At 38.6% G+C, this 25,574-nt stretch overlaps 1 protein-coding gene across 1 annotated transcript in view; it reads right to left on the reverse strand.

Moving 5' to 3' along the window:
• Nucleotides 1-25,574, reverse strand: part of LOC130682676 (vasodilator-stimulated phosphoprotein-like) — a 179,091-nt gene that overhangs the window by 120,258 nt on the left and 33,259 nt on the right. The window lies entirely within an intron of this gene.

The raw sequence follows: 25,574 nt of genomic DNA on the forward strand, positions 1-25,574 counted from the left end.
TAAATGTAAATGGACTGAATGCACCAATCAAAAGACACAGAGTAACAGAATGGATAAAAAAGCAAGATCCATCTATATGCTGCATACAAGAAACTCACCTCACACCCAAAGACATGCACAGACTTAAAGTCAAGGGATGGAAAAAGATATTTCATGCAAACAACAGAGAGAAGAAAGCAGGTGTTGCAATTCTGCTATCAGACAAAACAGACTTCAAAATAAATAAAGTAACAAAAGACAAAGAAGAACATTACATAATGATAAGGGCTCAGTCCAACAAGAGGATATAACCATTATAAATATATATGCACCCAATACAGGAGCACCAACATACCTGAAACAAATATTAACAGAACTAAAGGAGGAAATAGAATGCGATGCATTCATTCTAGGAGACTTCAACACACCACTCACTCCAAAGGACAGATCCACCAGACAGAAAATAAGCAAGGACACAGAGGCACTGAACAACACACTGGAACAGATGGACCTAACAGACATCTACAGAACTCTACATCCAAAATCAACAGGATACACATTCTCCTCAAGTGCACATGGAACATTCTCCAGAATAGACCACATACGAGGCCACAAAAAGAGCCTCAGTGAATTCCAAAAGATTGAAATCCTACCAACCAACTTTTCAGACCACAAAGGAATAAAACTAGAAATAAACTGTACAAAGAAAGCAAAAAGGCTCACAAACACGTGGAGGCTTAACAACACGCTCCTAAATAATCAATGGATCAATGACCAAATCAAAATGGAGATCCAGCAATATATGGAAACAAATGACAACAACAACACTAAGCCCCAACTTCTGTGGGACACAGCAAAAGCAGTCTTAAGAGGAAAGTATATAGCAATCCAAGCATATTTTAAAAAGGAAGAACAATCCCAAATGAATGGTCTAATGTCACAACTATCGAAATTGGAAAAGGAACAAATGAGGCATAAGGTCAGCAGAAGGAGGGACATAATAAAGATCAGAGAAGAAATAAATAAAATTGAGAAGAATAAAACAATAGCAAAAATTGATGAAACCAAGAGCTGGTTCTTCGAGAAAATAAACAAAATAGATAAGTCTCTAGCCAGACTTATTAAGAGGAAAAGAGAGTCAACAGAAATCAACAGTATCAGAATCGAGAAAGGAAAAATCACGACGGTCCCCACCGAAATACAAAGAATTATTACAGAATACTATGAAAACCTATATGCTAACAAGCCGGGAAACCTAGGAGAAATGGACAACTTCCTAGAAAAATACAACCTTCCAAGATTGACCAAGAAAGAAACAGAAAATCTAAACAGACCAATTACCAGCAACGAAATTGAAGCGGTAATCAAAAAGCTACCAAAGAACAAAACCCCCGGGCCAGATGGATTTACCTCGGAATTTTATCAGACATACAGGGAAGAAGTTAAACTGTCACTATTTGCAGATGACATGATACTGTACATAAAAAACCCTAAAGTCTCCACCCCAAAACTACTAGAACTGATATCGGAATACAACAAAGTTGCAGGATACAAAATCAACACACAGAAATTTGTGACTTTCCTATACACTAACAATGAACCAATAGAAAGAGAAATCAGGAAAACAACTCCATTCAAAATTGCATCAAAAAAATAAAATACCTAGGAATAAATCTAACCAAGGAAGTGAAAGACTTATACTCTGAAAACTACAAGTCACTCTTAAGAGAAATTAAAGGGGACACTAACAGATGGAAACTCATCCCATGCTCGTGGCTAGGAAGAATTAATATCGTCAAAATGGCCATCCTGCCCAAAGCAATATACAGATTCGATGCAATCCCTATGAAACTACCAGCAACATTCTTCAATGAACTGGAACAAATAATTCAAAAATTCATATGGAAACACCAAAGACCCCGAATAGCCAAAGCAACCCTGAGAAAGAAGAATAAAGTAGGGGGGATCTCACTCCCCAACTTCAAGCTCTACTATAAAGCTATGGTAATCAAGACAATTTGGTACTGGCACAAGAACAGAGCCACAGACCAATGGAACAGACTAGACAATCCAGACATTAACCCAGACATATATGGTCAATTAATATTTGATAAAGGAGCCATGGACATACAATGGCAAAATAACAGTCTCTTCAACAGATGGTGCTGGCAAAATTGGACAGCTACATGTAGGAGAATGAAACTGGACCATTGTCTAACCCCATATACAAAAGTAAACTCAAAATGGATCAAAGACCTGAATGTAAGTCATGAAACCATTAAACTCTTGGAAGAAAACATAGGCAAAAACCTCTTAGACATAAACATGAGTGACCTCTTCTTGAACATATCTCCCCGGGCAAGGAAAACAACAGCATAAATGAACAAGTGAGACTATATTAAGCTGAAAGCTTCTGCACAGCAAAAGACACCATCAATAGAACAAAAAGGAACCCTACAGTATGAGAGAATATATTTCAAAATGACACATCCGATAAAGGCTTGACGTCCAGAATATATAAAGAGCTCACACACCTCAACAAACAAAAAACAAATAACCCAATTAGAAAATGGGCAGAGGAACTGAACAGACAGTTCTCCAAAAAAGAAATACAGATGGCCAACAGACACATGAAAAGATGCTCCACATCGCTAATTATCAGAGAAATGCAAATTTAAACTACAATGACGTATCACCTCACACCAGTAAGGATGGCTGCCATCCAAAAGACAAACAACAACAGATGTTGGCGAGGCTGTGGAGAAAGGGGAACCCTCCTACACTGCTGGTGGGAATGTAAATTAGTTAAAACATTGTGGAAAGCAGTATGGAGGTACACCAAAATGCTCAAAACAGACTTACCATTTGACCCAGGAATTGCACTCCTAGGAATTTACCCTAAGAATGCAGCAATCAAGTTTGAGAAAGACCAATGCACCCTTATGTTTATCGTAGCACTATTTACAATAGCCAAGAATTGGAAGCAACCTAAATGTCCATCGATGGATGAATGGATAAAGAGGATGTGGTACATATACACAATGGAATACTACTCAGCCATAAGAAAGGGCAAATCCTACCATTTGCAGCAACATGGATGGAGCTGGAGGGTATTATGCTCAGTGAAATAAACCAAGCAGAGAAAGAGAAATACCAAATGATTTCACTCATCTGTGGAATATAAGAACAAAGGAAAAACTGAAGGAACAAAACAGCAGCAGAATCACAGAACTCAAGAATGGACTAACAGGTACCAAAGGGAAAGGGACTGGGGAGGATGGGTGGGTAGGGAGGGATGGGTGGGGAAGAAGAAGGGGGGTATTAAGATTAGTATGCATGGGGGGATGGGAGAAAGGGGAGGGCTATACAACACAGAGAAGGCAAGTAGTGATTCTACAACATTTTGCTATGCTGATGGACAGTGACTGTAAAGGGGTTTATAGGGGGGCCCTGGTATAGGGGAGAGCCTAGTAAACATAATATTCGTCATGTAAGTGTAGATTAATGGCACCAAAAAAAAAAAAGCAGTTCCTTTGTGGTGACCTCCAATGAGTGCTACACAAGGGTATAAAGGGCATATAAAAGTGTAGGCAAAGGGTATGTTTGTGTTTATACAGAGGATCAAAGCCTAATTGGGCTACCCCGAAAATGAAGTAAGATACGATATGAAAAAGAACTTCCAACATCAACATTCTCTGGACGAGTCATTCCAGAAGATGATCATCAAAAAACACCAACAAAGATCCTGGCACTGTTGCAGTTGTAGCTGCATTCATCCCACCGGTTCCTGGACTTGCCATTGGAATGAAGAAGGACATATCTAAGCTGGCCTGTGCATACAGTAAAACAACAAATTTGACTGGATCTATACTGTCGGAACTCAACCAAGAATTAGGAGAAGTGCAAGTTGCAGCGCTCCAAAATCTTGCGATTACAGACTATCTACTGTTAGAAGAACATATGGGATGTGAACAGCGCCCAGGAATGTGTTGTTTTAATTTGTCTGATTTTTCTCAAACTATTCAAATTCAGTTAGACAATATCCATCATATCATTGATAAGTTTTCACAAATGCCCAGGGTGCCTAACTGGTTTTCTTGGTTTCACTGGAGATAGCTGGTACTTACAGATATGCTTTGGTTATGTAACTATACTCCTATTATGTTAATGTGTGTGCGCAATTTAAGTAGTAGCTTAAAACCTATAAGTGCTGAAGTTACTCTACAAGAAAATATGTCAAAGAAGTAATCAATCTTCCCATGTTTTCTTCCGCCTGCTACTTCTATAGCTTTTATTCTTCCTTCCTAATTGCAACCCTTAAATACAATTCGTGCCTCATATCAAATTTACCGAGTATCATAATTCTTCCAAGTGGTAAAGATACCTCAAGACAAATGCTGGGCATAGAAGCTACAGGGCATAAATATGCAAAGAAATAAAAAGCTAACCATTTCAAACAATAAGGCTTCTCTCTCACTTACCAATTCTACATTTCCCTGTATGGCCCCGGAAGATGACTGGTTAGCCAGAGACGGGTAAGATTCCTCAAGGGAGGAACAACCTAAGACAGACACAGTCGCAGGGGGGCCATCAGGTGAGAAACTGGGGATCAACAGAGGTGAGGCTTAGAACCTCACCCCCCCTGTTCTGAGAGAAATCTGCATCCGTGGATGTTTTGTTGCCCTTGTCTAGCTTAGACTAATACTTAGTCTATAGGCACACACCTGATCGTCTACATTTGCCCTCTTAAGGCACAAAACTATGTTTTCTACCTTCATCTTGCATCTACCTACCACTTCAGCATTTTATTTAAAAAAATAATAATAATAACAATAATAATAAGGGAGAAATGTGGGTTTCACGTATAAATCAAGTATAAAAATCAAACGAATATTCATATTTGACCTGATTTTTTATAGTTCATAAAGCGTGATCAAAACCAAAAGTTTCTGATGACTGCCCTTGCACTGTTCACCATGTAAGAACTTATTCACTATGTAAGAATTTGTTCACCATGTAAGAACTTGTTCGTTATGCTTCAGAAGATTGGAGACTGCTGAGAATTAGGCTTGGGGTTGATTAATGATTGTGCATGGAGTCCCCTATACAGAATTTTATTGTTGTTAACAACTATTTGATCAATAAATATGAGAGATGCCCTCTCAAAAAAAATTTTAAAAAAAATTATGTCTTCACAGTTTTCAGCACAAAATAAAAAATATTTTTAGAAAGAAAGCCTTAAATACCCACATGCATAATGAACACATATGCTCTCCTTCCCTGTGAATGAAGTACCAGCTTCAGCCAGCCATTCTATTCTCCACACTTCTGAAGACTTATTTGTAAATGTAATGAGCTACATGTCAAATCATACATCAATAATGAAATTTTGGATGCATCAGCTTTGTAACTGCACCCAGTGCATTCATACTCAGTGCTCACCTGGCTTTGTTTTCTTGACTGTGCATGTGTGTGTTTAATATTTTTGTTTAGAGAATAATTGGTAAAGGATTCCCTGATGACTCATTTTCATTGGACATCTTTACTGTACTTACATACTCTGTACAAGAGTGATGGGAAGATGGCGTTGGAGGAACAGGAAATAAAACCCCAGTCGTTAATTGTTGCTTTGCAACTGGCTTCTTAGCCACTGTGAGTAATTGCAATCTTTGCAGAATCTCTTGCCTGGCTTTAGTGCATCTCCATACAACAGGTGTTTCCAAGGGGTGGAGAAAGGTAATAGGTAATGACACAGGCGAGCAAGGACTTACCTGGATCAGAGAAGAGGAGAGGTTGGGTGGGGTCTCTTCTTCTGCAGCCAGGTCGCGAGAGACACAGGAGAGCACAAGTGGACTGCTTGTACGAAATAAACAGGTTTCTCCCACTTTATTTCTCCCTTTGTTTCAAAGGTATTTTGCCCCGGGATTTTCCTCCCCCCCCCGGGAGTTACAGCCACCAAAGGTTTGGGCATTTTGTCAAGCAGGGGCTGTTCGCTGCCTGTTCCACCAGCTGCTACAGGGGTGAGTTCATATCGTGGATTTCTTTGTTGACAGACAGTACGTGCTGCTATTAGACACTGGATCTGAGGGCTTTTCCTGCAGAAAGTGAAGAATGGCCGTGAGGAGCACACATGGCTCCTGCACCAAACCAACAATACTTTGGATGATGATACTTGTCATCAGCTTAAAGTAACAATGAAGCATTCAGTTCCCATATGTTTCTATAAAGTTTCTCGTATAATGGACTGTTTCCTGGCCTAAATTCATTTAACTTTACAAAATGTAGCTACTTCCAATGGGCAGTTCTCTTAAAACGGCCCACAAGCGATCAACCAGAAACAGTGAACTTAGCAGGCAGGTGGGGGTTCAATCTACAGGCACACAGAAATGTACACATACTTGTTAATATTTAATTTATTTTGTATGCATGACATCAAAAGACAGATGTGGCTATAATTTGAGTATGATTTCACTCACTCCGCACGTTTCATTCTCCTGTTTAACTCCTAAAGGTTGATTCATGAGGCACCTGTGGTGTTTCCTCAGCACTAAGGAACCCCTGGGTGAAAGGCTTAAGGCCACCAGGCAGGATGTGCAAAGCCCCAAGGTCAGGTGGAGCTCATTTTACAGAGCACCAGGGCACATCAAAGGGCAGCTGCATGTCCCTCATATTCATATTTATGAAATGTAAAAGTAAACAATTGCTTCCCCCTACTTCCTGCTCTCCTTTTAGGTCTTTGAGTCGATTTTCACAGGGATATTTCTTGGCAAAGAGACCCTGTTCTGTTGCTTTGAGAAGATGCTTGACATGTTCTTGCAAAGTAACATTTCTGAATTTTAGGAATTTTCCTTCACTTTGTTAAGACTCCAGCACCTCCTCTCAATCCCATAGGTAAAAATAAAACACTATTAGCTATCAAGGGGCCTCAGAGATCATCTAAAGAGTTTAATTCTTTGTTTTGCAAATGGTTAATTTGAGTTCAAGAGAAGGAAGTGATGAGCCCAAGGTCACACAGTCAATTCCTGGCAGAAAAACAAGAATGACAGCAAGCTTTTCTCACTCCAAAGCCTGGACTGGTTTTCCCTGAATGCCGCATCTGGGGTGGGGTGTCTCACACAAAGCAGTCATATGACTGCTTGGATTCTCTGGTTCTTTCATGACTTTTAAGGGCAAATCAATCTCTCATTTTAATATCGTATGTATCTTGACCAGGGATATATAAACCCTGCAGGTATTTAAGAAATGTTTGATGAAATGAAGAGTATCTAGTGTCCTCTCTGTGCAAGTGTTTATTAAGTATTTTTTATATGATGAAGAAAATACAAAAAATAATTCAAGGAAAGAAAAGGAGAAAAGCTGTCCCCTGTTAAGTAGTCCTATCTCCAAGCCTTAAAATGATTTTACGGTTGACTTTCCTAGCTTCTTGCTTACCTTCTGAGCTAGGTATTCCTCCTCTCCACTTAATTCTGGGATGTAAAATTTGGGCATCCCATTGGCAGAGGTGGAGGAATTAAGAAGTGTTCAGCAAGTCACTGTGTCCATTTGGAGAGTGGCAAGATGATGCCTCTTTAGAGCATACAACTACTTCAGTTTATAAACATCTGTAGGACCACGGGATGTTGCTTTTCTTCTATGTATGAATGTCTGATAAAAATGCAAAGCATTTCTAATCCTGTTTTTGTGTGAAAATGTGCAGAAAGACTGCCTGTTACGTGTGGGATATAAGACAGATTTTTTTAAATACAGCATGGCAATCAGAAGCATTCATTTTGTTTAGTCTGCATGGCATTTGGGGGACATTCCCATCAGGGAGACACTTTAAATGTGGACTCTCATGTAGTATATTCCCTTGAATTAGGAGCAAATGTTCATCCTGCAAAACCATAGGGCAAAAAACTCTGGATACTTACTCTCAAGGATTTTATTTAAGACACACAAACCAGCAAAAATACTATGTAAATAACCAGAGTGTAATTGCAATTATTTTATTAATAATATGCCGTAAGATATTTTTCTAGGCAAATATTTCCTTAAAAGTTAAAGCAGTATTTGGGAATTATGACAACTTTTAAAGCCCTCATGTAGTTAGGATGTTGAATTTTCTACACTTTTATTCAAATGCCAGATTTTTCTTTTCTTTTTTCCTTTTAAGAAATCCTAGTTATTGCTAAGTAAAAGATGCAAGGGCACTTAATGACAAGTATTTTAACTTCAAAGTCAAAAGGAGAACAAAACAGAAAATAAATTGGGTTTCAATGAATCACTTCACCCACTAATAAAGGCTCAGCAGAGGATGCATCAGGCCCTGGCTTGATAAAGGGAAACTTTGAAATAATTAATGTGACTGACACTCAAGGGAAGAACCCTTCATTTTTTATATAATTGAGAGTCTTTGATTGTCAAAAGAACATACTTCATGCATTTCTAAAAATAATGTGCAATACCTTACGTAATATCCAGGAAGCTTATTTCATTTTTGTATGCTGTATGTGTTATTAATTATAGTATTATTAATATTAAAAATGCAATAAAACACTACTCAAGGCTCTATTCCCAACAAGTCCTAATTAAATAAATGCCACATTCCTGATTGTGCTAAGGCCAATTAAATCTAATTTCTCTTGTTTCCATATATAGGCTGCAGCTGTATGTGCTATCCAGGGGTAATTAATTGCCACCAACTGCCTTCCTCTAAAAGGGGATATTTGAAATTGGTAGCATAACATGTGCCCCTGAGAACAAACATAGCCTAATGTTGTTTAAGATGTTCATGGTTCTTTAATGATCCACAGTAAGTTTTTTCTCTCCATGAACCACCATCCATTTTGTCTGTCTCTTGGGCTGAGGTCTAATTCAGGTTCTTAGCATCATAAACAAATTCAGACTGCATAGAAAGCCACAGGCAATACAGGAAAGGTTACCTCCACACACCACCTCAAGAACTAACCACTGCCAGTGGATACCAGTCCCGGGAATGGCAACCTCATTCTATGCCTGGACACAAAATTCCAAAGGGGTCAAGTGCAAATGAATAATTTTTCAACTTTATTAGAACATACCCTACCATTCAGAGAAGGTATTAGGACATGGAGAGTTATAGTTTTTATTTAGAATTAAACTTTGTAGATAAAATGAGAGCCCCTGTGGCCAGGATTCTCCTGGCCCTGGTTGACCAGCTCACTGCACACCTGTGGGCAATACATGGCTGTTGACTCTACATAAAGAGCTCCGCCCAGTCCTCTGGGCGACACGGCAGCAGGGCTACAAGGCTGCAGGAGAGCAGAGCAGAGGCTGGAGTGGTGGCAGCACTGAGGACAGAGGCCCAGAGGATGGCTATGCGGGACGACTGTGCAGAGAGGCCCAGAGAACAGCTGTGTGGGACGGCTGCGCAGAGAGGCCCAGACAACAGCTGTGCAGACAGAGGGGCCCAGAGGCAGAGACCGGCTTGCTGCATGCAGACTAGCTCTGAGTGAATGGGATTTTAGTGACTGACCTGCCACCTGGAAATAAAGTTGGGTATAACCCTTTCACCCCAAAAACGTTTTGCTGTCATTTCATTTGGTCCCACTGAATCCATAGTGAACTTGCCCGGGGCTGAAACCCATTGGCAAGACAAACTTCAAAAGAAGCCTCAAATTGGCCCAATAATTGTTAATATAAACTCTCAGTGGAAATATCAGAAACTGTGATGGGAGATAGAGAGTTGTCCATGCATAGATGCATACATTTTTTAAACTATAAGGAGCCACAAGAGGTTAAACAACCAATCTCCTTCTCTTAGTGACAGGTTGCTTCTATCTTATTCCTAACAAATGGAGATGAAATCTATTTTTTAAATCTCAGCAATCTACCTCTCTTGTTATCTAATCTGACATTTAATGATTCCATTATAAAAAATAATTCATTTAATCTCAACTCATCCTGCTGGATGAGTTTACTGGGGAAGAAGAAAAACAGTTTGTTTCCCATCTCTAGATAACAACTCTTTAGAGGTAAAGATTATCATTCAACATCACTAGTCCCTTTTGCAAGCTACATATCTCAATCCCTAAACCTTTCCTGCCCAAACTCTCCACACCAATCTTCATTTGTAGAAGCTAGATTGAACACACCTCAGAAGCTGAGCAGTACCAAACACAATGTTTTGTATCCCCTATGCTAGACAGTTTTAATAATTGCAGTATCTTGCTTGATTTTAGATCCTCATTCTGTTTTGCTATCAGTTGGCTCATTATCCATAGTGAAAGCTTTTTGCCACACCTGCAAAGCTTTAGCCATACCTACCTCATGTGTGCAAGCTTAGCTTTCTTACCCAGAGGGCCTTCCTCTTCTGCATCTCCTTCTCTTTATCTCTGACTACACCTCCCAATTTATAAAAGTGACCTTGAACTTGGATACTAACTTTCAGGGTCATCCTTAAGTCTGGTGTCAGTTGTTCCATTTCATTATTTTTATATGTTTGTTAGTACTGGACAATAAAGGTCCACGGGTGGCCTCTAAAGAACTTCCTAGCTTGAAGCTGATTCACTGATAACCACTCTTTACAAAAAGACCCTGCATTTAACCTTTTCATGCTGATATTTTTCATTTCATCTGAACTTTCACATTACATGTACCTATACCCTCGGAGAAACCCCATGAGGATGTATTCATTACAAAATGCCTGTGTGTATGTTTCTCTGTGGGAATATATAGTAAATTAAGATGTCCTTCTGAGATCAGTAAAGCTGTGGCCTGGAATGCTATAGCATTTAACCACAGGTTTGGTGCAACTTCCTTTCTAAATCACCTTGGGCATGTGCTTTCTGAAATATGTACGTGAGTTATTGCTTTATTTTCACACTGTGGGTATTGTTTATTATGAAAGGACCATTAAACCTGTAAGATACAGATAATCTTCCACTTCCTTATCTAGAGTAGAAGATCATTTACTGTCACACTGATTAAATATATTATGACAGCAAAGCTAGTAATGCCCAAGGTATGGGCACAGGAAGAACATGCTTCATGCACTTTCTCTGCCGGCTCTGCAGAACAGTTTCTGTATCTAAATAGCTACTTTGCAAATAAAGAACATCACACTAGCAGGAGCCATTTTACCCTCATATGCTCACATACATTGGTCTCCAGAGAAAACCCAGATAACGGATTTCTATAAAAATTGTACTTACAAAGTAACACTCCTGATTAAGTTTATTGCTAGTGCCCTGACTGTGTGTGCTTTCGATCCTCAAACACTGAACTCAAGGTTTCTGCTTTAGTACAGGCAATCAAACAAACCTCAGGCTGACCTTCCCCAAGACAAGCACTAAAATAATGATATTCCCCAACTTACTTTTAAACCTAAACCGACAGTGAAAGCTTGAACACGATACACAAGGACACACAAGGACGCATCTCACGTACACATGCACATAAAGATACCTTATAAATTACATTTTCTACATCCTGTCTCCATATGCACACATAAGCTGCTATAATTCAGTTATTTACCATGTACTACTAGTGGTGTAAAATGTCATTTTCTAAGAATACATCCAAGGATTAAGTCAGCATTTTTATGATATCATCTGCACTGGGAAAACATTAAAGGCTCAATATTCAATAAACATAATAAACATCCCCATGAAACAAATTGTTCATAAACTACCTGTTTAATTTTTCAGGGTTCCCAAACCACATATTTTCTTATTAGTTGTGAGCCTGCTGGGTTGGAGGACAGATAGGGCCTGTCAGGGATAGAATATAATGTAGCAGTTTTATGAATTATTTCTGTGAGGAAAAGCCTATTACAGCTGACAAGAGGGTGATGATATTAGCCCATCATCATTCAGATGGCACCACCCCGCCCCCTTTCATCCGTCAGGCCCCGTGTAAGGGGGCTGTAAGCCACACCAGTTTCGCACAGCCAACACAAAGACAAATTCTACTCTTTTTCTGAGTCCATGAAACATTTAGTATTTCATTTTGAATTATGGCAGATGACAGAAACAAATGGCCTAATGAATCTCGCTTACTGTCCCTTGCAAATGTGAAGATGAGCTAAAAGTAAAACCACGGTTGCTTTTCTTCTGTTTTTTCTTTCTTTATTCAGGTTTCTTTTTCTTTTTTGATGCATTTCTTCTCTCTGTTGCATTCTAAATAGATGCTGAGGTTATAGGATTATTGTCATAAACAGGCCATTTGATTTGAGAATCAACTTCATAGCCCCTCAATGGTATCTCTCTCCACCATCACTGTACATAACCTTTGGGATAATATATATTTTCATCTATTTTGTTGTTTTATAAAATATAAACACCACAGGAGGCAGAGCAAAAGGAAAACAACAAGTAAATATTTCATGTATTTGGGTAAAATCACAACTAGTCAGCAAGTGGCAGTAAGAATTATATACCTTTAGGTTTAATAAAGGGGAATTAATTAATAATTAAGTCTGCCCAAATCCTCTGCACAGCGCCTATTTACAAGTTGTTTAGCTGAACTTATATAGCTTTCCTGGGGGTATTTACTTTAAACATGGCATTGAGGTTTGTTAGGGATTTGAAGGGTGGAGCTGTTCTGGAACATAACAGAGAAGACTGAGAACTGAGTGCACTCACCAATGGCATCATTCCCTGATGTGCTTTTTGAAAGGGTCTAGGAAGAACTGAACACAAGGCAGTGCTGCTCTGATGGCCTGATGAATACCACCTATTAGGTGGTTTCCTTCATGCTCTTTGCTGCTCTGTTTAAAGGGAAGTCTTGTGCCTGGTGTTTGCTGGCTCCTTCAACAGCATCAGACTGTGTTGACTGCCATGTGCTCTCAGTGGCCCACAGCTCCAAGGCCATGAGCCTGTATCATACAAGCATGTTGTCAACAAAATACAAAAGAATAGACACTGAGAAACATGCACTTAACTGTAAAAAGGGGCAAGGAAAAAAATGCAGAGTTGAGGCTAAAAATAGGGAGAATAATAGGAGTTAGTCCGAGAAATAGAAAAATTCCCCTCTGGTTCTTTGGCATGCTTTGGTCTTTTTTTCTCTCTTTACTCTGTGACTCTGTAATGGTTTTACAGCCATTAGAGTTGTCAAGTAAATTTTTCTTAGTTCAGGTATGTACAATTGATCCTGATAGATGTTAATAGCTCCCAAACTAAGGCAGAGTGTGCAGTCCACATACAGGAATAACAATTCTGTTAAAAAGAAGAAAGAAAGTTTGAAAATGGATGCCATAATATAGGCCAGAAGCACTCCTGGTCAAATTTCCTTAATTTAGGGGGTAAAATTTCAGCAGTGATGCCCCTAAGTCATTCAATATTAATTATACTGTGTCTTAATTTGTTAAGACTTAGGTTTAGGTAATTTTATAATTTTTTTCCAGAATATAAAATCTGGAAAGCCACTTTTGAAAAAATGAAATCTAAGTATCTTGAATTTCTTTAATCTTATAATTTTTTTTCCAAAAGAAAGCAATGCTTGAAAGTCTGATGTTAATATTAGTGTTGCAAATTTTTCTAGTTGCATTTTTGCTAGTTGTCAAGATTGGTATATTAGGAAATACTGTCCTATCACTATGATTATGCTCTTGAGTTTCAAAAACAGTATTTGCTTTTCCCAAAGTAAAGTATTTTTATAACTAATGGTCATTTGTTCCATAAATACCTGAACTGTAAGGAATTTTTACAATAGACCAGAAATTGAAATATAGTTAAGAAAGTAAGTTGTACAAAAAGAACATTTGGAACCGTCCGTATGGGTCTAATGGGTAGCACAGCCGCCCCTTACCTAAGGCCTGTTGCGACTGCTCCTTGTCAGGATCAGTGCCCAGCCTATGTACCAGGTAGAATTAAAAATTTTATAATTGAAGGAATAAATGAATATCTTATACTTCTTTCTACCTCCTACATATTATCAAGCTAAGAGAAAAAAATGGTTGATTAAAGAAAATGCATATTAATTTACTCTCAAATATATAAACAAACCAAGCAGAACAAGAGACCTAAAAACAAGTAAAAGAAATAGATGTGCCCCCACAGACCTACTTAAAAGACAGAACAATAAAGCAATGTTCAATGAGCGACAACATGGTGAAAGAAATCTCCCAGGAACTAAGGCAGTATTTTATTTTCTCATTTCCATCATCTTACCAACAAGGTTAGCATGTTTGCTTCTAACTTTGAAGCACTTTCTAGTTAATCAGTTCAGATCAATTTTCTGATATTAGTAAAGGGCATCCCTTTAAACTTCATAGGAACACTTACATGTTCAGGAAAATGCTAGAATAGTTTTGCTGAAAACACATGTAATACTGCAAAATTATCAAGCAAGTGTAGTTAGGCAGAGGAAAATGAGAAGTTAGATATGGTATTTGTGTATACTTATTAAAGGGGACAGAAACACTGGAAACATAGGGACCTGCTGTTTTTGTAGGTCAGAAATGGTTGAACATCAGTGATTTCGTATGGTTCAACCTAATTAGGTACAACATTTGTAATAAACTTAAGTTGCACATTTCTTTAAGAAAAAGAAGTGCATAAAATTGCTCAATGGTATCTTGGAGCCTGATGAGGGGTACTTATTACATCCAAGGTCAACATAAACTTTTATAAGAATTAAATACCAAGAGTTTGAGGGAAACCTCTAGCAGTTTGCCATTTTCCTGGCAGCATTATATTTCATGTCCTCTGTGCTTAGACGAGAAGCCCTCCTTTCTCTGTCTTGTACTTCCCGCCCTACCACCTCTCCCCATCAAAGTAGACAGGGCTCCTTTTTTCCTGTATCACATTCTTGGATCCACATAAATTGTCAAGAAAATCTTAAAAATAACTGTATAATTACATAAACCCACAATGGGGCCTCACTTTTTTTGTGGCTATTTTATGGTAATTTCTTTTACTGAAATATAGTTTATATACAGTATTACATATATTGGCTTCAGCAGTACACCTTAGTGATTCATCAATTATACACATTATTTAAAGTTCACCATGATAAGTGTAGTTGTCATCTGTCACCATCCAAACATATTAAAATATTGTGAGCTATACTCCCTATGCTATTTTTCCATCCCTGTGACTAAATTATTTTATAACTTAAAGTTTGCCTTTTAATTCCCTTCACGTATTTCACCCTCACCCCCATATTAACCAACTGTCCATTCTGTGTTTATGAATCTATTTGTTTCATTTGTGTGTTCATTTTGTTTTTCAAACTCCACATATAAGTGAATAAAATACCCAAGGAATAAACTTACCCAAGGAGGTGAAAGACCTATACTCTGAACACTACAAGACACTCATAAGAGAAATTAAAGAAGATACCAAGAAATGGAAACACATCCCATGCTCATGGAGAGGAAGCATTAATATTGTCAAAGTGGCCATCCTAAAGCAATCTACATATTCAGTGCAATCCCTATCAAAATACCAACAGCACTCTTCAACGAACTGAAGCAAATAATTCTAAAATTAATATGGAACCAGAGAAGACCCCGAATAGCCAAAGCAATCCTGAGAAGAAAAAATAAAGCAGGGGACATCTCGCTTCCCAACTTCAAGCTCTACTACAAAGCCACAGTGATCAAGACAATTTGGTACTGGCACAAGAACAGACCCACAGACCAATGCAACAAACTAGAGAGCCCAGATATAAACCCAAACGAATATAGTCAATTAATATACGATAAAGGAGCCATGGATATACAATGGGGGAAATGACAGCCTCTTCAACAGCTGGTGTTGGCAAAACTGGACAGCCACATGCAAGAGAATGAAACTGGATTATTGTCTAAATCCATACACAAAAGTAAACTCAAAATGGATCAAAGACCTGAATGTAAGTCATGAAACCATAAAACTCTTAGAAGACAACATAGGCAAAAACCTCTTAAATATAAACATGAGCAACTTTTCCCTGAACACATCTCCTTGGACAAGGCAAACAAAATAAAAAATGAGCAAATGGGACTACATCAAACTAAAAAGCTTCTGTACAGCAAAGGACACCATCAGCAGAACAAAAAGGCATCCTACAGTATGGGAGAATATATTTGTAAATGACATATCCAACAAGGGGTTAACATCCAAAATATATAAAGAACTCACACACCTTGACACCTAAAAAAGCAAATAACCCTATTAAAAAATGGGTGGAGGATATGAACAGACATTTCTCCAAAGAAGAAATTCAGATGGCCAACAGGCACATGAAAAGATGCTCCACATTGCTAATTATCAGGGAAATGCAAATTCAAACCACAATGAGATATCACCTCACACCAGTTAGGATGGCCAACATCGAAAAGAATAGAAACAACAAATGCTGGCAAGGATGCGGAGAAAAGGGAACCCTCCTACACTGCTGGTGGGAATGTAAACTAGTTCAACCATTGTGGAAAGCAGTATGGAGGTTCCTCAAAAAACTCAAAATAGAAATACCATTTGACCCAGGAATTCCATTCCTAGGAATTTACCCTAAGAATGCAGGATCCCAGTTTCAAAAAGACATATGCACCCCTTTGTTTATCACAGCACTATTTACAATAACCAAGATATGGAAGCAACCTAAGTGTCCATCAGTTCATGAATGGATAAAGACGTGGTACATATACACAATGGAATATTATTCAGCCCTAAGAAGAAAACAAATCCCACCATTTGCAACAACATGGATGGAGCTAGAGGGTATTATGCCCAGTAAAATAAGCCAGGCAGAGAAAGACAAGTACCAAATGATTTCACTCATCTGTGGAGTATAAGAACAAAGCAAAAACTGAAGGAACAAAACAGCAGCAGATTCACAGAACCCAAGAATGGAATAACAGTTGCCAAAGGGAAAGGGACTGGGTGCGTGTGGGTGGTGGTGGGAAGGGAGGGAGAAGGGGAATAAGGGGCATTATGATTAGCACACATAATGTAGAGGGGGTTACAGGAAAGGCAGGATAGCACAGAGAAGACAAGTAGTGACTCTATAGCATCTTACTACATTGATGGACAGTGACTGTAAAGGGGTATGCGGTGGGGACTTGATAATGGGGCGAATCTAGTAACTACAATGTTGCCCATGTAATTGTGCATTAATGATACAAAAAAATTATTATTCCCTGAATAATTAACTGCTTGTTCTGTAGAAAACTAAGAATGTACCTAAATTCCGTAACTGAAACAAAGTGAGCAATAGATGTCAAGTGTCCAGAAAACCAACTGAAAATTCTTTAGAGCTAGACTAATAGGCAGAATTATAACACCAGCTTGTTAGAACTAAGACAAGCAGTATCCTCCTCCTCATTTGGATAGTCTGTAGAGAATCCAAAATTTTGAAACAGTTAATACTTTGCCACACATTGCTTTAACATATCTAGAATGCCTAACAGTGCTGCTCCTAGTTCATGACCCCATTCATTAGTTCCTTTTACTATGCATTTTATGCCATGGGGAAAATGGAAGTTTTCAACCAGAATTCCATGTGGCCTTGATAGTGTCCACTGTGTGTGTGTGTATGTATGTATGTGTGTGTGTATATATATATATATATATATATATATATATATATATATATATGTATATGTATATGTATAAGAGCCTGTTTGCATATCACTGTGATGTTTAGTCACAAGATTGCCTATCCTGGGTAAGGGGTGGAGAGGAAGCCGCCACTCTCTCCTCCCCTCCATTCCTGGTACATAATTGGTCAGCTGCCCTCCAGTCACCAGGAACCCACTCACGGAGTTCCTCCAAGAATGGGTGGGGAGAGGTGAAGCATGCCATGGCCAGACAGGGAGAGCTGGGTAGGGTGGCCCAGCAAGAGGGGGCAGAGCACACTGGGAGAAAGAGACTAGAGCAGATGAGATTCGGAGCCAGGGGAGAGAGACTGAGCAGTGAGAAATAAAGCTTTAACTCCCAACCTACAATTTCTCTTGTCTTCCTTCAATATTACCAGATTCATAAGGAACTTGACCCAGGTGGGGAACTCTCTTTCTCCCAGAGCCACACACGCTACAATTATTCACATGCTGGTCTTCTTCATTAAATTGCTAGATCCCCCAAAGCAGGGTTACTGTCTCTATTTTGTCTCTATAACACCTCACATAGAGTAAATGGTCAATACATGGTTATTGGGCAGCTAAATATTTATTAAAGATTTAAAATAAAGATTAGGATTATTAGATAATTTTTATGCTTTGAATTATATCTGAGATGGGCTAATATAAATTAGAAATTGAAGAAAATTCGAGCTAAATAATACATATTCTAATCAATGGGAAATTTCTGACGTAAAAAAGAACCAAATGTGTATTCTAAGTATATCGGATATCCAAAAAGGCATAACAAATATTATAATATACACTAAAGTAACAAGCTTAAGAAATGAAACACTGTATGTATTTATATGTATGGTGGAATATCTCCATGTATCCCATTCTTCTCTCCCTCAGCCTGCTGAGTAATCATTATGCTAAATTTGGTTGCTATTTGCATGCATGTCTTTATACATTCGCAACATGTTTCTATTTTTAATGATTACCTATGGGTGGCAAAATTTAAAAAATATTTCCAAGCTTTATTGACATAAATTAACATATATCATTACATAAGGTTAAGGTGCACAATGTCATTATTTGATACACATATACATATTGCAAAATGATTACCACAATGAGGCTAGTTAACATATCCTTCCCCTCATATAATTATCTCTTTTGTGTGTGGTGAGAACATTTTAGATCTACTCACTTAGCAATTTTCAAGTGAATAATATAGTATTGTTAGTGACAGTCACCATCATGTAAATTAGATCCCTAGAACTAATTCATCTTATAACCTGTTAAGTCTGTACCCTTTGACCAATATTTCCCCATTCTCTACAGCCCCCAGCTCCTGCAACCACCATTCCACTGTTTCAATGAGTTCAGCTTTACATTCCACATATGACTGAGATCATACAGTATTTGTCTTTCTTTTCTGACTTATTCCACTTAGCACAATGCCCTCAAGGTCCGTCCCCGTTAGTGCAAATGATAAGATTTTCTTCTTTTTTATGGCTGAACAACATTCCATTCCATACATATCTCACATTTTCTTTATCAGTTCATTTGCTAATGTACACTTAGGTTGTTTCATGTCTTAGTTATTGTAAATGCTGCTGCAATGAACATGGGGTGCAAATATCTTTTTAATATTGTGATCAGAGATATCAGCCTATACTTTTCTTTCTTTTTATTGGAATATAGTTGATATAAAATATTATATCAGTTTCAGACGTATAACATAGTGACTTGATAATTACGTATATTACTAAATGCTCACCATAGTAAGTGTAATCACCCCCATTACCATACCAAGATATTATGGTATGACTGGTTATATTCTCCATGTTGTATTTGCAACCCTATGACTAATATATTTTATAATTTGAAGTTTGTACCTCTTTATTCCCTTCAATATTTCACCCATCCTCCTGTTTCCCTCCTTATGGTTATCAACAGTCTATTGTCAATATTTATGGGTCTAGTTCTCTTTTGTTTGCTTGTTTCTTTTGTATTTTTCTAGATTCCACATGTAAGCGAAATTATATGGCATTTGTCTTTCTCTAGAGGATCCGGTTCCGTGACGTTGATGAAGTTAGAAGAGAGTTAGGGACGCCCCCTGCCTCACTCAGAGGCCAGGGCGGCCTGAAGAAGCAGGCTGGAAGTCAAAGAGAGACAGAAAGAGAGACACTCCTCATGGATACCCAGTCGGGCTGTCGGGGTCTGATTCCAGACACGTGGGCCTTTGAGAAGCCCCTTAAGTGTAGCCTCAGCCTAGGCTCTCGCAGTTGCCCACGGCCTTCCTCAGTCCCTCGCATCCAGGGAGATGCCTCTGAAGGGGAATCACGGCCTCCACTCAGGTGACTTTCCCGGCTCCCAAGGGAGAAGGGGGATCCACTGAGGGAGACACAGGGGAACCTGTCACTCGAGACGTTGAGATCGGCAGCTGGGCTAGTCCCATTTAAGTGGCTGACAAGCACCCGATGTTGTGTGCCACAGACAGCTTCCTTCTATAAGGACAGTGAAAGAAAAGGCAGGCTTGGATGCTAATACTCACCTCTGAAGTTATCCCGGACGAGCCCCCAAAAATGATGCAGTTTCTCACACCACAAGGGTATGAAACTAGAAATAAATCACACAAATAAAACGAAAAAGCCTACCATCACATGGAAGCTTAACAACATGCTCCTAAATAACCAATGGATCAATGACCAAATAAAAACAGAGATCAAGCAATATATGGACACAAATGACAACAATAATTCAACAACACAAAATCTGTGGGACACAGACCAGGCAGTGCTAAGAGGGAAGTATATTGCAATACAGGCTTACCTCAGGAAAGAAAAACAATCCTATATTAAAAAATCTAAACTCACAATTACCACAACTAGAAAATGAAGAACAAATGAGGCCCAAAGTCAGCAGAAGGAGGAACATAATAAAGATTAGAGCAGAAATAAATAAATCAAGAATAAAACAATACAAAGAATCAATGAAAGCAGGAGATGATTCTTTGAGAAAATAAACAAAATAGATAAACCCCTAGACAGACTAATCAAGAAAAAGAGAGTGCCTGCACACATAAACGGAATCAGAAATGAGAAAGGAAAAATTACTATGGAAACCACAGAAATACAAAGAATTATTAGAGAATATGATGAAAAATTATATGCTAACCAACTGGATAACCTAGAAGAAATGGACAACTTTCTAGAAAAATGCAACCTTCCAAGGCTAACCCAGAAAGAACAGAAATCTGAACAGACCAATTACTAGCAACAAAATTGAACTGGTAATCAAAAACCTACCTAAGAACAAAACACCAGTGGTGAAGAGATAGATGACTTCACCACTGACTTTAATCAAACATTTAGTGAAGATTTAATACTCATCCTCCTTAAACTTTTCCAAAAAGTAGAAGAGGAAGGAATACTTCCAAACTCATTCTACGAGGCCAGCATCACCTTAAACACCAAAACCAGGCAAAGACACCACAGAAAAAGAAAATTACAGACCAATATCACTGACATAGATGCAAAGTATACTCAACAAAATATTAGCACACCAAATTCAAAAATACATCGAAAAGATGATCCATCATGATCAAGTAGGATTTATTCCAGGGATGCAAGGATGGTACAGTATTATAATGTCCATCAACATCATCCACCACATCAGCAAAAAGGAGGACAAAAACCACACGACCATCTCCATATGTGCCAAAAGAGGCATTCGACAAAACTCAACATCCATTCATGATAAAAACTCTCAACAAAATGGGTATAGAGGTCAAGTACCGCAACATAATAAAGGCCGTATATGACAAGCCCACAGCTAACATCATACTTAACAGCGAGAAGCAGAAAGCTTTTCCTCTAAGATGGGGAACAAGACAGGGATGCCCACTCCCCCACTGTTATTCAACATAGTACTGGAGGTCCTAGCCATGGCAATCAGACAAAACAAAGAAATACAAGGAATCCAGATTGGTAAAGAACAAGTCAAACTGTCACTATTTGCAGATGACATGATACTGTACATAAAAATCCCTAAAGACTCCACTCCAAAACTACTAGAACTAATATCTGAATTCAGCAGAGTTGCAGGATACAAAATTAATACACAGAAATCTGTTGCTTTCCTATACATTAACGATGAACTAGCAGAAAGAGAAATCAGGAAAACAATTCCATTCACAATTGCATCAAAAAGAATAAAATACCTAGGAATAAACCTAACCAAGGAAATGAAAGACCTACCATACCCTGAAAACAATCAGACACTCTTAACAGAAATTAAAGAGGACACTAACAAATGGAAACTCATCCCACGCTCTTGGCTAGGAAGAATTAATATCGTCAAAATGGCCATCCTGCCCAAAGCAGTATACAGACTTGATGCAATCCCTATCAAATTACCAACAGCATTCTTCAACAAACTGGAACAAATAGTTCTAAAATTCATATGGAACCACCAAAGACCCTGAATAGCCAAAGCAATCCGGAGAAGGAAGAATAAAGTTGGGGGGGAATCTCGCTCCCCAACTTCAAGCTCTACTACAAAGCCACAGTAATCAAGACAATTTGGTACTGGCACAAGAACAGAGACACAGACCAGTGGAACAGAATAGAGACTCCAAACATTAACCCAAACATATATGGTCAATTAATATTCAATAAAGGAGCCATGCACATACAATGGGGAAATGACAGCCTCTTCAACAGATGGTGTTGGCAAAAATTGGACAGCTATATGTAAGAGAATGAAACTGGATCACTGTCTAACCCGATACACAAAAGTAAATTCAAAATGGATCAAAGACCTGAATGTAACTCATGAAACCATAAAACTCTTAGAAAAAAAATAGGAAAAAATCTCCTGGACATGAATATGAGGAACTTCTTCATAAACATATATCCCTGGGCAAGGGAAACAAAAGCAAAAATGAACAAGTGGGACTATATCAAGCTGAAAAGCTTCTGTACAGCAAAGACCACCATCAATAGAACAAAAAGGCAACCTACAGTATGGGAGAATATATTCATAAATGACAAATCCGATAAAGGGTTGACATCCAAAATATATAAAGAAATCATGCACCACAACAAACAAAAAGCAAATACTCCAATTAAAAAAATGGGCACAGGATCTGAACAGACACTTCTCCAAAAAATTCAGATGGCCAACAGGTACATGAAAAGAGGCTTCACATTTCTAATCATCAGAGAAACGCAAATTAAAACCACAATGAGATCACTTCACACCAGTAAGGATGGCCACCATCCAAAAGACAAACAACAACAAATTTTGGCGAGGATGTGGAGAAAGGGGAACCCTCCTACACTGCCAGTGCAAATGTAAATTAGTTCAACCACTGTGGAAAGCAGTATGGAGGTTCCTCAAAAATCTCAAAATAGAAATACCAATTGACCCAGGAATTTCACTCCTGGAATTTACCCTAAGAATGCAGCAGCCCAGTTTCAAAAAGACATATGCACCCCTGTGTTTATCGCAGCACTATTTACAATAGCCAGGAAATGGAAGCAACCTAAATGTCCATCAGTAGATGAATGGATAAAGAAGATGTGGTACATATACACAATGGAATATTATTCAGCCATAAGAAGGAAACAAATCCTACCATTTGCAACCACATGGATGGAGCTAGAGGGTATTATGCTCAGGGAAATAAGCCAGGCGGAAAAAGACAAGTATCATATGATTTAACTCATCTGTGGAGTATCAGAACAACAAAAAAAAACTGAACGAATAAAACAGCAGCAGACTCACAGAACCCAAGAATGGACTAACAATTACCAAAGGGAAAGGGACTAGGGAGGATGGGTGTGGGAAGGAAGGGATAAGCAGAAAAAAAGGGGCATTACTATTAGCAGACATAATTTAGGGGCGGGGGGCACGGGGAGGGCTGTATAACAGAGAAGACAAGTAGTGATTCTATAGCATCTTCTATGCTGATGGACACTGACTGTAAAGGGGTCTGTGGGGGGAACTTGATGATGGGGGGAGTCTAGTAAAGATAATGTTGCTCATGTAATTGTAGATTAATCATACAAAAATGTATAACAAATTTATAAAAATAAAAATAAAAAAAAGATTATCATTTAAATTTGAAGAAGGGATTTAACAATTCCCAGATAAGCAAAAGCTGAGAGAATTTAGCTCCCACCACCCATCTCTACAGTGTATTTTGGAGGGACTGCTATAGATGGAAGTGTTTCTAAGGTTAAGTAGCTGTCACCAGAGGTAATAAAAATGGATAAACAAAGAGTACAGAATATCATACCTAATATATAAAGGATGAGGAGGGGAAGAAAAACAACCTTTAGATTGTGTTTGTAATAGCATACTTAAGTGAGTTAAGTTAGATTCTTAGATAGTAAGGAAGGTACCCTTTAACCTTTGATAACCACAAATCTAAAGCCTGCAATGGCAATAAGTACATACGTAGAGATAATCACCCTAAATGCAAATGGTCTGAATGCACCAATCAAAAGACATAGAGTCACTGACTGGATAAAAAAACAAGACCCATCTATATGCTGCCTACAAGAGACTCACTTCAAACCCAAAGACATACACAGACTAAAAGTCAAGGGATGGAAAAATATTTCATGCAACTAATAGGGAGAAAAAAGCAGGTGTTGCAGTACTTGTATCGGACAAAATAACTTTAAAACAAAGAAAGTCACAAGAGACAAAGACGGACATTACATAATGATAAAGGGGTCAATCCAACAAGAGGATATAACCATTACAAATATCTATGCTCCCAACACAGGAGCACCTACATATGTGAAACAAATACTAACAGAATTAAAAGGGGAAATAGAATGCAATGCATTCATTTTAGGAGACTTCCACACTCCACTCACTCCAAAGAACAGATCAACCAGACAGAAAATAAGTAAGGAGACAGAGGCATTGAACAACACATTAGAATAGATGGACCTTACAGACATCTACAGAACTCTCCACTCAAAAGCAGCAGGATACACATTCTTCTCAAGTGCACACAGAACGTTTTCAAGAATAGATCGTATACTAGGGCACAAAAAGAGCCTCAGTAAATTCAAAAAGATTGAAATTGTACCAACCAGCTTCTCAGACCACAAGGGTATGAAACTAGAAATAAATTACACAAAGACAACGAAATGGCCTACAATCACATGGAGGCTTAACAAGATGCTCCTAAATAACCAGTGGATCAATGACCAAATAAAAACAGAGATCAAGCAATACATGGAAACAAATGACAACAATAATTCAACAACTCAAAATCTGTGGGAACGCAGCAAAGGCGGTGCTAAGAGGGAAGTATATTGCAACACAGGCCTACCTCAAGAAAGAACAATCCCATATGAACAGTCTAAAGTCACAATTAACTAAACTAGAAAAAGAAGAACAAATGAGGCCCAAAGTCAGTAGAAGGAGGGACATAATAAAGATTAAAGCAGAAGTAAATAAAATCGAGAAGAATAAAACAATAGAGAGAATCAATGAGAGCAGGAGCTGGTTCTTCGAGAAAATAAACAAAATAGATAAACCCCTAGCCAGACTTATCAAGAAAAAAAGAGTCTACGCACATGAACAGAATCAGAAATGAGAAAGGAAAAATCACTACTGACACCACAGTAATATGAAGAATTATAAGAGAATACAATGAAAAATTATATGGTAACAAAGTGGATAACCTAGAAGAAATGGTCAACTTTCTAGGAAAATGCAACCTCCCAAGGCTGACCCAGGAAGAAACAAAATCTGAACAGACCAATGACCAGCAAGGAAACTGAATCGGTAATCCCAAATGACAAGTACGACAGATACCTCATGAAAAAACTTTTAATCTTGAAGGCGCTGCCTCCGGCGGCCTCTCCCCCACCGCCCCGCCGCGGACCCTCAGCTCGCCCGGCCCTCGCCATCGAGGCCGCCGCCGAAAAACTCCACACACGGCAAGACGCCCGCCGGCCTCCCCGTCTGCGCGACCCCCGGCACCTCTGCCTGCGGCCCCGTCCCGGGCGGCAGGGGCAGGTCGGCGGCGCGGCCCCCAGCCGGGACTAGCGAGGCC

Source organism: Manis pentadactyla, chromosome 2, assembly GCF_030020395.1.
Source record: "Manis pentadactyla isolate mManPen7 chromosome 2, mManPen7.hap1, whole genome shotgun sequence".
Taxonomy (NCBI): Eukaryota; Metazoa; Chordata; class Mammalia; order Pholidota; family Manidae; genus Manis; species Manis pentadactyla.